Genomic DNA, 12394 nt, shown 5'->3' with positions numbered 1-12394 from the left:
GCAAAGGCACGGTAAAGAAAGTGGAGCAAGCTGAATCTTCCAAGTGGCTCAGGACCCCGAAGTCATGGTGATGCAGGGTTGGGGAGGCTTGTCTTTGGGGTCCTTCAGCCTGGTCTGCGGTCTGACATGGGGGTGTCAGTGACTTGTGCCTGCCAGCCTGACTGTAAAGCCAGGGCTCCCTGACTCCGGTGGGACTCGGGGGGCAGCAGAGCATCCTGCCCACCTGCAGGCACACCCAGATTGCATTTGCTGAAATAAATTGCTGGAGAAAATAAATCCTGCGTACATGATTAATGGGAGGCAGGGAGGCAGGCAGCCGCTGCAAAGAGCCGCTGGGGAACAGAGTGACAGTCGGGCACAAAGCCAGCGCTGCCGTGGGGCCTCAGGGCTGGGGCTCTGGTGGCTGCAGACATGGGGGGTCACTGCAGACATGGCATTGCCCCTGTACAGGGGGTCTGAGCCTACAGGAGGACGAGGCCCACAGGGGCTTGGGCCACGCCCCAGCATGGCTCTCCTTCATTACACGTGGTGTGGAGGGGTTTGACCCCGAGCTCGGAGCTACCCTGACCTCAGTCTGACTGCTCCTGGCCACAGGGGGGCCCTATGGGCCCCCGAGCACCAAGGAGGGAAAAAGCAAGGTGAGGGTCTCCAGAAGAAGGACAAGGGCTGAGGAGATGGGACTTCCCTACCGGTCAGCTGGGAGTTCTTGAGCAAATTACTTCCTGTCTGGGCCTCAGTCTCCTGGTCTGCTCAATGGAGCTAGTCCCTGTGCCTTTCTCAAAAGTGGCTAAGAAACACTGCTGGGGCCATCTAGGTGGCGGTGGGTGGGGAGTTCCCAGGGGGCTGTCCCAGCCAACAAAGGGGTATGCAGCATCTCCCACATTTTGCTGGGGACTGGGGTACAGTCTCTGCCTACAGGGAGCTTGGAGGCAAACACTGAAACTCATCATCATTATAATGACATAATACGGAAATGGTTTCAAATGCAGCACAAGCTGCTGTAAAAGGGGAAGGCTTAAGTACTGCAGGGGGAATAGGGTTATGCTCTGGAGGTCAAGGTAGGGTTCCTGGGGCACTGAACATAAGAGAATTTGCTGCACACATGCAAAAGTTTGACAGTACACTCTGTTGTTGAGGCTGCTGGGAAACAGTCTTGTCACTGCCAGGGGAGGGACAGATGGTACAAGCCCCAGGGAGGGCAGCAGGAAGTGTCAGCAAAGCCCTACCTGATTTACAAACGCTCTTACTCCTTAACTAGCTCTCTGACAAATAAATAAATAAATCTTAAAAAAAAAAAAAAAGTACTCATCAAAAAAGGACAGCGTGGGCCCCACACAGTGGAATATTATGCAGCTATAAAAAGGGACAAGGCCTCTACTGTTACGGAAAGAATGTCAAGATAGATTTATTGAAAACGGAACACAGTGTGTGCATAGTTCTGTATAGGAAAGGAGGAAAAATAAGAACATAGGTTTTTACTTTCCTCGGAAGACTACACACTTATAAAGACAGCCACGGGGGTCACGCGGAAGGAAACCAGGTGCATGGGGACAGCGTGACAGGGAGACTTTCTACTTCGTATTGCTCCGATGTTTGAAGCCAATGGATGTATTACCTATTGCAGAAAATGTATTTTTAAAGTAATATTTTAGGGACTTTTCTCTTCCTGGAGGGCCGGGTTTGCTGGGGCAGGGTGGGAGATGGGGGTTAGGGGTTGGCAGTATCTCAAGACGCCGGAGGAGGGAGCTGGTTCGTTTTCCCCAGTCCAGGCCCGCCCTCAAGCGGCCAGCGATCAAGTGCGCGAACGCCGGCCTCTCCGGAACAGACGAGGTTCGGGACACGTTAGTTCATAGAAGCAAGCTTCAGGGGATCTGAGGCTCAGCACGTGTGGCCCCACAGGCCGGGACTCTCGGCCGGGTGCTCGCAGGAAGTCCCCGGACTCTGCGGGGGGGCGCAGGGGTGGCGGAGCGGAGGAGTGACGGGGCAGGGGACCGAGGACCAAGCGGGGACAGCACCAGGAAGTGTCTGGCAGGACACCCGCGCCCCCCATCCCTGCGATGGAGAGAGACAGGATCAGGAGAGAGAGACAGAGCGTACGGCTTTGCGAGGACCCTCCGGCTCTGGGGCGGCCCCGTCAGCTCTAGGCGGAGCGCCCCCCACCCCCGCCCCAGCCCGGCAGGAAGCCCTCCTGCCGACGGGATCCGGCCGGGCGTCCCGGGCTCAGGAAGGCAGAGCAGGTGCAGGGCGCCTCCTGGTGGCGCTTCGTGAGAGACGCAGGCCTCGGAGGACAGAAGCCTGGCGCGACCAGGGTGTGGCACCCCAGGGAGGCGTGGGGGGCTAAGTAAAACCCAGGGGTCGCACAGCTGGGACAAAGGGCTCGACCCCGGCTTCAGGGGGATCTTGGGGCAACCGAAGAAAGATCTCCGTGACTGCGGGTGTCCCCAGACCCCCAGCCAATGGGCCGATGGGCTGTGGGAGCTGGGTTCGAAAGCACCGCCCCCACCCCACTCCCTGCCCTCTCTCAGGCCTACCCTTCAGAAGGGCACAGCTGCTCTGCCTGGCGTTCTGGGGCGCAGGGAGGTGAACTTCCTGCCCTTCCCGCTCTTCCCAGGATCTTTCTGCCTTGCCCCCCCTTTTCCCCAAGGCGGCACCTCCCTGTTTCCTGAATCACCCTCCCTGCTCAAGCCACCGCCTGGGGCAGCTCTGCCCACCTGTGTAATCCCTAGGGAGCAAAGTGTAGGAGCTGCAAAATTTGCTGGGCCCCTTGCTCAACAATTATTAAGAATTTCAAAATGGTGAACCAAGTGGGGCATCTGAGAGTAGCATCCGTGAAGCTGAGTGGGACCAGAAGCCAGGGCTGCTGGTGAAGGTGGTGTCCTAAGGCGGGGGAGCAGAGGGTGGGGTAGTGGGTCTTCCTACCTCTAATCCGTGGCACACGAGCTCCTAGGCCTGAGGTTGGTGGCTCCTCCTCCCCTCATCCTTGTGTCTGAGCATCTCCTCTTGTGTCTGGTCTTCTCCCAGATCGTGCCCTCTCCCCGCCTCATGCGCGCACACCTACATGCTCACGCGCATATGCACACCAGTGCAGGGTGTCCTCAGACAGAAGGCTGGCCCATCTGAGCCAGGCCCCTGTCGGCTTTATTAAGTGCTTCCATGCACTAGCCCCACTAAGTCTAAAGGGATACCCATTTTGCAGATGAACAAACTGAGGCACGGAGCGGTTGGTGGCTTACAAAGGTGAGTCGGAATCCCCAGGTCTGGGGATGGAGCACTGGGGAGACCCCTCTGAGGAATTAAAGGGTGATGCAGGGACTTGCTCTAGGTATTGTCTTGCTTACACAGTCCTGGCTGGGGCCCAGGGAACCTGAAACAACAGGCATCTGTGAAGTTGGGTGGACCGTGAGCATGTTCCAGCCTCCGTTCTAGGCATCCTCCGGGTCCTGACTCCGGGATCCCTCACAGAAGCCTCATGCAGTGGGAGCCATCATCCTCCCACTTTACAGACAGGGACTGTGTTAGTCAACACTTGGGTCACATACCCTTCTGGGGGTCACACAACAGAAATGGTGGAGGCGGGATCTGAATCCAGGCAGGCAAGGTCTTCTGTCTGGGCCAGTATACAGCACACTTCTGGGGGTGCCAGATGAGGCTGACTGTGGTGACAGAGGGACAGGCTGCCCCGTGGTCTCTCTGGGGTCTGTCTCTGCCCCATTGTGCCCTCTCTCGGTCCCTCGGCTCTGAGTTGAGCTCTGGACATGGCTCCATCTTCTCCTCCAGGGGTCCCCAAAATCTCAAGCCCTGCATTGTGGCACCCATGCTGTGGGGAATGGGGAAACGTGGGGTTTGACGAGGGAGGGGCTCTTCGAGAGGTGCTGGTGCTTGGAGTTGGGACCCTGGGGTCTGTTCCCCTGTCCCCGAAGAAGCAGGCTGCCTGGGGAAGGATGCTGTCTCTGTGGCCAGAGGCCCTGCCCCTCAGCCTGAGCCAGTTCCCATGGGGCCACTGTCCCTCCCTTCCCCACCAGTGCCTTCCCAGGCTCAGGGTCAAGTAGGGGGACATTAAAGACTTCAAGCCATATGGCACCCTTGCCCCGAAGGAGTCAGACATCTCACCTCTCTGCCCCCATTCCCCAAGTCCTCGTGTGTCTTTTTCTCCCTCTCTCAGACACCCCTGCCCCCCTCTGTCCCTCAGTGAGTCCGAGTCTCTGTCTCTCACTGTCTCCCACATCCCAATCCTTGTCTCTCTGATTCCCTCCTCCTCTTCCCACCTCTTCTATCTCTGCTGTATCTGTGTCTCTCGTTCTTTCTCTGTGTGTCCCCCTCCTCCCGACTTCCCAAGTCCTCTCTCGAACCACCCCCCAGCAGCCCCCAGGCTTCCCAGGGCTCCGTTCGGGAAGCCTCCTCCTCTCTCTGAGATTCTCTTCCCAACCGTGCTGGGGCGGAGGGGAAGCAGGAGCACATTTCTTCTCGTCCAGGCCTAATATCTTAATGCAAGGCCATTACTCACCCGGAGTCCAGGCAGGGCAGGCCTCTCTCCTCCTCATTTGTCATCCAGAGTGAAGCCTCTGCGTTGTTCCTCGGGGATCGGATTAAGGGACTGACAGTCAGGATGAACAAATTTAGCTGCCAGGCACCTCCTCACTCCCTCCCACCCCAGCCTCCCAGGCTCCAGGTTCCTAAACTTTGAGTAAGGGAGGTCTGAGGGCTCAGAGAGTACTGTTTCTTGGTTCTGCTCCTCCTCAAAGTGCCTGCCAAAGAACAAGGGGTAGTAGGAGCTTTTCTTCAGAGAGAGGAAGAGAAAAAAAAGGAGCTAGGCCCAGAGTGACCTCTCCCCAGCTGGGGACTGGTGGGCATTATTTACCATAAAAATAAAACAGCCAACCAGAGAATGACCCTTAAAGCTCTGTTCCAAGCCCTTGGCCTGGATTCACTCCTGTAATCCTTACAACAACCCTGTGAGGTAGGTACAGTTATTATCCTGTGAAGTAGGATACAGTTATTACAACAACCCTGTGAGGTAGGTACAGTTATTATCCCCCTTGTTACCAGGACTCAGAGAGGCTAAGCGACTTGTCCAAGACCACACAGCCGGTGAAGTCTGTTGGTCATGGTGTCTTATATTTTTGTTAATTTTCTCAACACAGTGTCTGTGGTAGAGGGACGAATGTCATCCCCCTGTGAGAGATGAGAAAGCTGAGGTGTTTGGCCAGGTCTAGAGCATGGGGTTACGGCTCTGTTCCCTACCATGGACCTGCTCTCCACCTCTCATGTCTGCCAGGGACAGGCTCAGCTCCACATCGCTGTCCTCAGAGCAGGTCTGACTCCAGCCTCTGGGGGAAGCAAGAGCCTGAGGCTCCCTGGCCTGGCCTGTCTGTCCCTCAGTTCCATCTTTGGAACCCGATCCTCCGCCAGGGCTCTGGATTGGCAGGGGCAACGTTGAGGGGGAGAGTCACCCATTGTCATCACACCTCTCTCAGGTCTTGTCATGAGCACCTTGCTGCCTGGGACACAGACCCCAGAGCGGAAAGCCAAGAGCTGCCTTCATGGGAGGGGCAGGGAAGGGGCTGTGGAGCCCACCTGGAAGCTTCCCACGGCTGCCCGGACACCAACTCTTGCCACTTTCCACATCAGCCGGGTTCCCATAGTAACCACTGGCTTGCTGTTTCCTAGCAACGGAGTGGTCCTCAGAGGGGGAGGCAGAGCAGCAGCTGACATTTGAGGCCGGAGAACTCAGGTTCACATGTTGGCTATGGGATGTCAGAGTTGTGAGATCTTTTGCAAGTCACTTAACCTCTCTGAGCCTCTGCTTTCCCATCTGTGAAACGGAGCTGATACTGCTTGAGGATGAAGCATTAGCGACAAAGCTGACAATCCGCGAAACCCAAAGGGTTATGCGAAGGTGTGGAATTCATGAGAGAGGGGCCCGTGGGGCACTGTCGGGTGGGTGTCAGTTGTGGAACCAGGGGCTCAGAGAGGTTCGGTTCTGTGCTCACCTGAGGCTCTCGAGGGGCAGGGGTAGGGCTGGAGCCCTGACAGCCAGATTATCGACACCTCTTCCTTTCTGTCTCCCATGATCAGGAAGGAACAAATGCAAGAGGGAGGGGGTGACTAAGGAGGAAGGTGTGGAAAGAGGGAGAGAAGGAGACCCCGGGACAGGCCTGGGGCACCTGAGGTAGGGGACACGGGGCCAGGGGACAGGATGGGCAGGGCACGGACAGATTATCCAGGGACAGTTCATCCCGAGCTGTCCCCTCAACAATGCGCATTCCCTGGAGGACTGGGGGCTTGGGGTGGTGGTGAGGGGGCCGGGGAATCACCTGCGTTTCTGGGCACCCGCGGGTGGAGGAGAGGGTCGAAGGGAGGGACAAGCCCGAGAAGCAGGTAAGAGGAGAAGGTGAGCCTGGACCCGAGTGCCCTGGGACGGGGCGGCCTGGGGGAGGGAGAGACCCCTCTGCCCTGTGCCCAGAGGCCCAGGCCCCACTCAGCATGCCAGCTCAAGCTGGCTGCAGGCCGTCCGTCCCTGTCGTCACCAGATTGGGGCAGGGGCTGAGCCGGACCTTGACCAATATTCCCGAGGGAGCTCAGTCTCCCCGCCCACCTGTAGGCTAGGTAGACCCCTTCCCCCACGCTGCCCTCCAGGCTGAGCCTCCCCGCCTTTCTCCTCCCCACTGTCTCCCCAGCCTCCAGCACAGCCCCCTTCTGGGTGGGGGCTGAGGTCGTTGCGGCAGCTCGGGCAGCTTGATTCAATTAACTAATTCCCGACAAGACAGATGTGCAGTTCCCCGCCGCCTGCCATTGGGCAGAGATGGAGCTCCTGCAGGCGGGGGCGGGCCGGTGATGTCACGGTCGACAGCTGACGTCATGGGCGCCCAGCCAGGAGTCCTGCAGCGACCCGGCCCTCCCCGGCCTCTGCAGTATCTCCATGCACCACCCCTCTGGGGATGCCCCGGGCCTCAGAGGTCTCCACTGGGTCCACAGTTTAGTCCAGTTAGGCTGACTCCTAAGGGTGTGATGCCCTCTCTCCCAGCCCTTCTCCTCCTGGCCCTCGGAATTTACCACTGTCCCCTGGCCCTGCCCACGTGTCTCTTACCTTGGTAGAGCTTTGTGGGGAGTGTGTGCACAGTGAGGTCCACTCGTGTGCATACACACCCAGGCATGCACACACGAATGCACACAGAGCCTACCTGGGCACACACAGGATGCCCCTGGAGCACGTTTCCAGACAGGCACACTGTGGTACCCAGGTACACACAGGAAACCACACACGCATACACACGTGCCTACATACGCGTGCCCTGCCAACCCCCCAGCCCCTTAGCCCCTGGCCTCAGGCCCTTACTCAGGCTCCCAGGCCTCCTGCGGGGGTTGAGGAAGGGGCAGCAGAGGGGGAAGGGAGGCCTCGTCAAGGACACCAGCAAGGAAAGGGAAAAAAAAATGAAGTGGAAGAAATAAAATCAAAAGGCTTTTAAGGCTGCTCTCCCCAAGTAGTTGATGTCTTGGCTGCGATTGCCGGCAATGAAATATTGTGCTCTCTGATCGCTTAATGCACAGAGCCCCGCAGCCCCTCCCCCAGCACAGAGGCAGTCCCCTCCCCAGCCCTCCACTCGCCTCCCCTTCTGATCCTCCCTGGCAGATCTCCCTCCTTGCTCCCCAGGGTCCCAGAGCGTGTGGTTGGAGGGCACAGCTGCTGTTCGCTGCCAGCCTGGCACTGACCCCAGGAGGGGCTCCAGAAGCCCCAGCTGGCATGAAGACCTGAGCCCAGAGCCTGGGCAGGAGCGGGGTGTTCAGCTATGGGCTCGGACCCCTGACCATGCCTGGCAACTGTGGTGCTCAGGGCTCTCTCTGCAGAGATGCTGGGTTTGGGGGCCTTGGAACTGAGGCCCCCTTGGCCAAGAGCGGAAGGTCATAGAATACATGTGTGTCTCATAGGGACCTTGAGCAGCTGGAGAGGCTGAGACTCTTGGAGACTTCATGTGCATGTGTGTGTGCGCTGGGGGTGGGGGAGTGGGGGGTGGAAAGGTGTCCTGGCCTAATTCTCAGCATTTAGCTAGAAACTGATCTCAGTCATGGTTAAAAAGCCTGGCTTTCAGCCTCAGCTCACATTCAGCTCCATCACTTCCCGGCTCTGTGACCTTGGGCAAGCTCTGAGCCTGAGTTCCACCCAGGGAAGGGTAGAAGGAATCATAGAACTGGCCTCTCAGGGTTATTGGAGGATTAAAAGAAAATATATGCAAAGTGCTTAGCTAGGGCGGGGTGGGGGGGCCTGGCAGGGGTGCAGGGGCGGGAGGAGAGCCATCTCAGGGCTAATGACATTACTGCCCACTGGCTCCACCCCGCTGGCCCAGTCCTTGGAGGCCCCCCTCCCCACTGGAGGCCCGCTACCCCTTCCCTGTCCAAGCTCTCTCCTCCCAACCTCGCTTCCACACCCCGCCCTGCCCCCAGGCAGCTGTTCACTCCCGGTGTCTTTCTGTCAGGGCTGCCAAATTGGCCAAATCTCCGTAATGCTAAAAAATTGGCCCATTAGCTGGCAGGGAACATCGACAGGAGGGGGAGCAGTGTGCATTGCTGCCACAGATGCGCCAAGGGCCCAGTGCGGGGGCTCCAGGGCTCCCCGGGCAGACTAGCAATGCCTAGGGAATGGTCAGTTGCCAGGTGTGTATGTGTGTGTGTTTATATCTGGGACCCCACTCTATGCAAGATGTTCTGGGGGCTTGCACGCTATCACTTCCCATAAATCCCACAATGGCGCTAAGAGCTGGGCCCTGTCATTATTCCCATGTTACAGATGAGCAAGATGAGGCCCAGAGACTAAAGGGCTGGAGCAGGGTTGCTCAGGAGAGGACTTAGCTCCAGTCTGATATTCCACTGGTCTCCAGGCAGCCCCCTTTCTGGGGGGTCCCAGTGACCCCCAAATCCCCCAAGGGCCTTACTCCTAAAGTGTCTGCCCTCTGTCCCGCCCACTAGGGGTGGCCCACTGCACTGGGGCAGCTGGCCAGAAAGTTGATCTTGTTGGGATCAGCTATGCTCAGCTTCTCCGTGGTGGAGAGAAATGAGGTGTGTACAGGAGGTCACCAGGTGCCTGGAGGAGGTTGAGAGAGGGAGGGTCAAGGCTCCTGGCTGGCCTCCACCTTCCCTCCTGGAGGTGCTTAGGCAGGGGGTCCTGGTCATGGCACTAGGCTTTTCCTTGACTTCCTTGTTCAGGATCTCAGACAGCCACATTGGTCCCATTCTTGGGTAAGAAAACTGAGGCTTGAGGAGGCCCAGGGACCTGTTCACAGCTGGGAATTGGTGGCTCTGATTTTGAATCCCGATTCATGTGACACCAGAACCTGAGGTTTATAGCACTGGTGATGGAGAGTGACCTCACTGGTGTCATGTCCTATTAGGGGACAGTTTTAATTCTGAAAATATTTTCATTCATCCTTTCATCCCTTAAATGTTAAGCACTTCTGAATGCCAGCACTGGGCACTGCGGACACAAGATAAATAAGACCGATCCCTACCCTGGCCCCGGCTCTTCTGTGCAGTAGAGATCAGCTGTGCCTCACTCCACAGACCCCTGATCCGGGCCTCTGCCCACCCTCCCCCCCACCCCGCCCTTTCTGCTTTTACTGGCGTATTGATAATGCCACTGCGTTGAGCTACATTGACGTGGGGGTCTCCATGCCTGCCCTTGAGAGGCTGAGACACCTGCTAGTGGGTCTAGGGGTCCCTCTGGTCCTTCCTCTGTGGTCCCCAATGCCCCATCCCCCACTCCCAACAGAACTCGGGCAGGGCGGCGGGTACCTGGTGATGCCAATGGTGGTGCTGATGGCACTCATGGGGCAGACAGGGGGCTGATGAAAAGGATGGGGTGATGGGAGTCCAGACCCCACCGAAGGGACAGAATAGGCAGAGAGAAAGAAGGTGTATGCTGTGAGGTGCTGCTCAGTGACCTTCCACCTGCCACACCCAGCAAGGCCCAGCTACTGCTGGCCCATTTCCGCAGCCAGCTCAGGGGAAGGCGGGGGGTTGAGGGGCTTGCTCCTTTCCAGCTGGGGTCTGGGGCACCCGAAGCAGCTGTACAGGTCCCGACAGACAGGGCGAACCCAGCTCTCCTGGCTCAGGGGACCCATAGGCAGGGGACTACGGGGTGCAGAGCAGCAGGTACCTGGGTTGCAGCCCCTCCCTCAGGGCTCTCAGGTGGGGCAGAGGCAGAGCCATGGAACAAGGCAGGCTGTGCAGGAAGGGGTGCCTAAGTGGGCTGGCATGGGGAGGCGGACACAGGGTTTCTGGGTTTGGGGTCAGACCCGTTCAAATCCAGGCCCACTGCTGACAGGCTAGGGAGCTCCCTGCTTCTTGATCTCTTGGAGTCTCAGCTTCATCACTGTCTTGACACATGGAATGATTATGCGATCTACTTGGTGGTCTTGAATTTTGCAACAATTCTGCAAGTTGGAGGCTCAGCAAAATGCCCGGCATGGAGGAGGCACTGACTTCACTCTTGTGGCCTTTGCTGGCTCCTGCGGGCTGCGCTAGCCCCCAGGTGCTCCCGATGGGGGGGGAGGGGCTGGGCTGGGGACTCCCCACTACTGGGTCTCTTGGCAGGCAGGGTGGGCTGGGCTGGCTGGGCTCAAATGGCCCACCTCCCTGTCCCTTCCCTGTGCCCGGTAGCCCAGCCCTCCATTGCCTCCACCTCCTGGCCTCCCCCTGCGCCCTCTCCACAGGCTGGTGAGGGCTCTGACGTGTGAAATAAAAAGGGATTTTAATTACCTCTCAGCAAAACAGCAATTAGAGAGAATCACAGCCCAACAGCAGTCCCCTCCTCCACTGCCCCTGCCACATCTTTCTCCCTTTTTCTCCAGCCCCCACCCTGGCTCTGATGCAGGATGGCATAGGAAATCCTCTAATTCAGGTCAAGACCCCTGTGTGCCAGGTCTGGGACACGAGTTGGGGGCCGGGTGGGGGCAAAGGACTGTCCAGGGAAGCTTCCCAATGGCCAGGGGCTGGTCACTCGGGTGGGGCCTCTCTGTGTACCTGCACCTTGGAGACAGCCAACGCTGTATCTTTGGGGTCTGTCTGTACCCCGGTACATGTCTGTCCCTGTATGTGTGTGTGTGTGTGTATGGCCCGTGTGTGTGACCGCTCGTGTGTGCAAGTAAGTGTGTCAGCACTCCGGGGCCATGCAGCCCACAAGATGAGCCCTCCGCCCTGGGGAAGCAGGCACAGTTTTCAACAGGCTTTTAAAATAATTGCCCATGACCCTGAGCCACAGTTCTCTGTCCAGGGGCCGCCCCACCCCCACCCCCCAGGCCCCTGCTGCCCCAGGGGTCACTTCTTGGTTCATCTGCACAGCCTGCAGCACCTGGGCTGTATTTGGGGAGGGGGCCGGGGAAGGTGGGGTGGGGTGTGCCCACAGGTGGCCTGAGGCTGGGGGCGGGGGTTGGGGGATGCGGTGGGTGGCTGATTGAAGAGGTAATTGCAGGCAGCAGGCCTTAGCTAATGCACGTTATGATTAAGCCCTATTACAGAGGGAGGCCGCTCAAGCATGGGGGCGGGGGCGGGGGGGGCGGGGAGGCTGATTCTGGGGGGGCCTGCGACGAGACTGACTGATAGTCTTTCTCGGTGGGTGGGGGGAACAGGCTGCCACTGCCGCCTCTGCGGTCCCCTCCCCCTCCAGAGCTATCGCCCAAGGGGAGCTTGCCCAGCTGGGAGGGGACAGCCAGAATTTAGAGGTGGGGAGGCAGTCCTCCAACACACACACTCCGCCCTGGGCCAAGGTCTGAAAGCCCCCATTCTGTGCTCTAAGTGGGCCCAGACTGCTCGGCTGAGCAGCAATTTCCTGGCCATTAATCTTGGGGTTCCTGTGGCTGTCGGGGCCCCCTGGCAACCATAAGTCTCAGTGCCAGGGGATATCATGTCATCGGGTCGCAGAAGCCAGAATGGCTGCAATTACGGGGCTGACATCAGAGACCCCCAGACCCATCCCATCTCATTGGGTGCCCTACGTGCCAATCAGGCGCTCCTCCTGCCCATTGGCTGAAGATGCGCCTGTAGCCCGATCCCCTGATGCCAGAGCAACCGTGGGGCTTACCTGTCCCTGGGGAACTGGCCTCAGAACATTTCATTTCACAGAAACCCAGAGAAGTTACTCACTTTCCCAAGAACACACAGTAAGAGGGGGGATCAGACCCCGTGTTACCCTGGTATCCTAGCTTGACTGCTTATCAGCTGGGCGACTTTGTGTCACTAAACTTCTCAGCGCCCCAGTTTCTGCCTCTGACAGATGGGGATAATAGTAGCATCTACTCCTAGAATTGTTGTGAAGATTTAAATGGGACAAATGAGCACTTAAAGCCCAAAATCTTTTCCAGAAGTCAGCTACTAGTATTTTCTAGCCTGGCCTTTGCTCTAAGAC

The sequence above is a fragment of the Mustela nigripes genome, chromosome 3, assembly GCF_022355385.1.
Source record: "Mustela nigripes isolate SB6536 chromosome 3, MUSNIG.SB6536, whole genome shotgun sequence".
Taxonomy (NCBI): Eukaryota; Metazoa; Chordata; class Mammalia; order Carnivora; family Mustelidae; genus Mustela; species Mustela nigripes.
The sequence above is the reverse complement of the archived record's forward strand: the minus strand, read 5'-3'. Positions refer to the sequence as shown.